Source organism: Papio anubis, chromosome 5, assembly GCF_008728515.1.
Source record: "Papio anubis isolate 15944 chromosome 5, Panubis1.0, whole genome shotgun sequence".
Taxonomy (NCBI): domain Eukaryota; kingdom Metazoa; phylum Chordata; class Mammalia; order Primates; family Cercopithecidae; genus Papio; species Papio anubis.
In genome coordinates, this window is record NC_044980.1 from 70,496,853 (window position 1) to 70,501,046 (window position 4,194).

The 4,194-nt window shown below is 40.0% G+C and overlaps 1 pseudogene; it reads left to right on the plus strand.

The window, feature by feature from the left end:
- Window positions 1–2,946: 2,946 nt before the first annotated feature.
- Window positions 2,947–3,872, plus strand: LOC101017839 (annotated as a pseudogene).
- The last annotated feature ends 322 nt before the right edge of the window (window positions 3,873–4,194 follow it).

The following is a 4,194-nucleotide window of genomic DNA, read 5'->3' on the forward strand; positions in this document are numbered from 1 at the left end:
TGAAAAAAGGGATAAAAAATGCTGTAAAAAGAAAAAAATGTAGGTATGTGATAGAATGAAAACAAAACACTGATTCTTATAAAATAAAAATGATACAGTTTTGTGGAGATAAACAAAAATGATAAAATTATATTATATAACAATAACATAATAACATATAAGACAGAGTATGTAAGCCAGGAGTGGTATCATTAGAATTAAAATGTTCTAAGATTCAACATAGTACTGGAAGTCCTAGCCAGAACAATCAGACAAGAGAAATAAATAAAAGACATCTAAATGGAAAAAAGAAGTCATTGGCAGATGGGAGGCAGGACTAGATTTCAGCTCCAACTCGGATGGAAAGAGCAGCATGTGAATCTCACATCATGAATTTTTGCTCCAGAATGACTGCAGGAATGAATCAGGAAACCTGAGAGGACCCACAGACCCCTGAAGGAAGTGGATTGCTTTTGCAGGACTCAGGAGACACCCCAAATACTGTGCTGATATTCATGGCTGAGAGACCCACAGACAGTTCACATCACAGTACTCTGTGCAGACAACCCCCACTACCAGCCCAAAGCCTGGTAGACTTGCTGGGTGGCTAGATCCAGAAGAGAGATAACAATCACTACATCTCAGCTCTCAGGAAGCCACATCCTTAGGAAAAGGGGGAGAGTACTACATCAAGGGAACACCCCATGGGACAAAAGAATCTGAGTAACAGTGTTCAGCCCTAGACCTTCCCTCTGACAGAGCCTACCCAAATGAGAAGGAACTAGAAAACCAACTCTGGTAATATGACAAAACAAGGTTCTTTAACACCTCTAAAAAATCACACTAGCTCACTAGCAATGGATCCATTCAGCTAAGAAGAAATCCCTGATTTAACCGGAAAAGAATTTAGGAGGTTAGTTACTAAGCTAATCAGGGAGGCACCAGAAAAAGGCAAAGTCCAATGTAAGGAAATCCGAAAAATGATACAAGTGAAGGAAGAAATATTCAAGGAAATAGATAGCATAAATTAAAAAAAATCAAAACTTCAGGAAACAATGGACACACTTAGAGAATTGCAAAATGCTCTGGAAAGTCTCAGCAATAGAATTGAACAAGTGAAAGAAGGAAACTCAAAGCTTGAAGAGAAGTTCTTTGAATTAACCCAATCCAACAAAGACAAAGAAAAATGAATAAGAAAATGCCTCCAAGAAGTCTGGGATTATGTTAAATGACCGTACCGAAGAATTATCGGTGTTCCTGAGGAAGAAGAGAATTCTAAAAGTTTGGAAAACATATTTGGGAGAATAATTGAGGAAAGCTTTCCTTGCTTTGCTAGAGACCTAGACATCCAAATACAAGAAGTACAAAGAACACTTGGGAAATTGATCACAAAAAGATCATCACCTAGGCACATTGACATCAGATTATCTAAAGTTAAGATGAAGAAAAAAATCTTAAGAGCTGTGAGACAAAAGCACCAGGTAACCCATACAGAAAAACATATCAGATTAACAGCACATTTCTCAGCAGAAACCCCAAAAGCTAAACAGGACTGGAGCTCTATCTTCAGCCTCCTCAAACAAAACAACAGCCAAGAATTTTGTACCCAGTGAAATTAAACTTTGTAAGTGAAGGAAAGATAGTCTTTTTCAGACAAATGCTGAGAGAATTTGCCACTACCAGGCCACCACTACAAGAACTGCTAAAAGGAGCTCTAAATCTTAAAACAAATCCTGGAAACACATCAAAACAGAACTTCTTTAAAGCATAAATCTCATAGGACCTATGAAACAAAACTACAATTTAAAAAACAAAAACAAAAAATCAAGGTATACAGGCAAGGAATAGCACAATGAATGGAATGGTACCTCACATCTCAATACTAACATTGTATGTAAATGGCCTAAATGCTCCACTTAAAAGATACAGAATGACAAAATGGATAAGAAGTCACCAACCATCTGCTGACTTCAAGAGACTCACCTAACACAAAAGGACTCACACAAACTTAAGTTAAAGGAGTATAAAAAGACATTTCAGGCAAAGGGACAATGAAAGCAAATAGGGGTAGCTGTTCTTATATCAGACGTAACAAACTTTAAAGCAACAGCAGTTAAAAAAGACAGAGAGACATTATATAACAACAAAAGGCTTGTCCAACAGGAAAATATCACAATTCTAAATATATATGCACCTAACACTGGAGCTCCCAAACTTATAAAATAATTACTAATAGACCTAAGAAATGAGATAGACAGCAACACAATAATAGTGGGAGACTTTGATACTCCACTGACAGCACTAGACAGGTCATCAAGACAGAAAGTCAACAAAGAAACAATGGATTTAAACTATACCTTGGAACAAATTGACTTGACAGATATATACAGAACTTTCCATCCAACAACTGCAGAATATACATTCTATTCAACAGTGCATGGAACTTTCTCCAGGATAGACCATGTGATAGGCCACAAATATGATTTAGAAAATCGAAATTGGATAGATTTAAGAAAATCAAAATTGTAACAAGCAATCTCTCAGACCACAGTGGAATAAAACTGGAAATCAACTCCAAAAAGAACCTTCAAAACCATGCAAATCCATGGAAATTAAATAACCTGCTCCTGAATGATCACTGGGTGAAAAATGAAATCAAAATGGAAATTAAAGAGTTCTTCAAACTGAACGACAATAGTGACACAACCTATCAAAACCTCTGGGACACAGCAAAGGCAGTGCTAAGAGGAAAGTTCATAGCCCTAAATGCCTACATCAAAAAGTCTGAAAGAGCACAAACAGACAATCTAAGGTCACACCTCAAGGAACTAGAGAAACAAGAACAAATCAAACCCAAACCCAGCAGAAGAAAGGAAATAACCAAGATCAAAACAGAACTAAATGAATTTAAAAAAAAAATACAAAAGATAAATCAGCTTCTTTGAGAAAACACCAAATGGCGCATGACGCCGATGCAATGCAGGGGCAGGCGGGGCTGGAGGCGCCAGGGGCCCTGGGATAGGGAACCGCGGTGGCTTCCTGGGAGGCTTTGGCAGTAGCATCCAGGGCCAGGGTCGCAGCCACGGAGCTTGCGGAGGCAAGGTGAGGACAAAGAGTGGATGCCCGTCACCAAGCCGTCTGGTCAAGGACATGAAGATGAAATCCCTGGAGAGCTATGTCTTCTCCCTGCCCATCAAGGAGTCTGAGATCATTGACTTTTTCCTGGGGGCCTCTCTCAAGGATGAGGTTTTGAAGGTTATACCAGTGCAGAAGCAGACCCATGCTGGCCACAGCACCAGGTTCAAAGCGTTTGTTGCCATCGGGGACTACAATGACCACGACGGTCTGGGTATTAAGTGCTCCAAGAAGGTGGTCACTGCCATCCTTGGGGCCATGATCCTGGCCAAGCACTCCATTGTCCCTGTGCACATAGGCTACTGGGGGAACAAGATTGGAAAGCCCCATGCCATCCCTTGCAAGGTGACAGGCCGCTGCAGCTCTGTGCTGGTGACTTTATCCCTGTGCCCAGGGGCACTGGCATCATCTCAGCCCCTGTGCGCAAGAAGTTGCTGATGATGCCTGGTATTGATGACTACTACACCTCAGCCAGGGACTGCATTGCCACCCTGGGCAACTTAGGCAAGGCCACCTTTGATGCCATCTCAGACCTAAAGCTACTTGACCCCTGACCTCTAGAAGGAGACTGTATTCACCAAGTCTCCCTATAAGGAATTCACTGACCACCTCGTCAAGACCCACGCTAGAGTTTCCGTGCAGAGGACCCAAGCTCCAGCTATGGCTACAACATAGGGTTTTTATACAAGAAAAATAAAGTGAATGAAGCCTGAAAAAAAAAAAAAAGATAAATCAAACACAAAGCTGGTTCTTTGAGATGATAAATAAAATTGACAGACCATTAGCAAGATTAACCAAGAAAAGAAGAAAGAAAATCCAAATAAGCTCAGTAAGAAATGAAATGGGAGATATTACAAGTGACACCACAGAAATGCAAAAGATGACTCAAGGCTACTATGAACACCTTTACACACATAAACTAGAAAACCTAGAAAAGATGGATAAATTCTTGGAAAGATTCAACCCTCTTAGCTTAATTTAAATCGGGAAGAATTAGATACACTGAACAGACCAATAACAAGCAGTGAGATTGAAATGGTAATTTAAAAATTACCAACAAAAAAAAGTCCAGGACCAGAC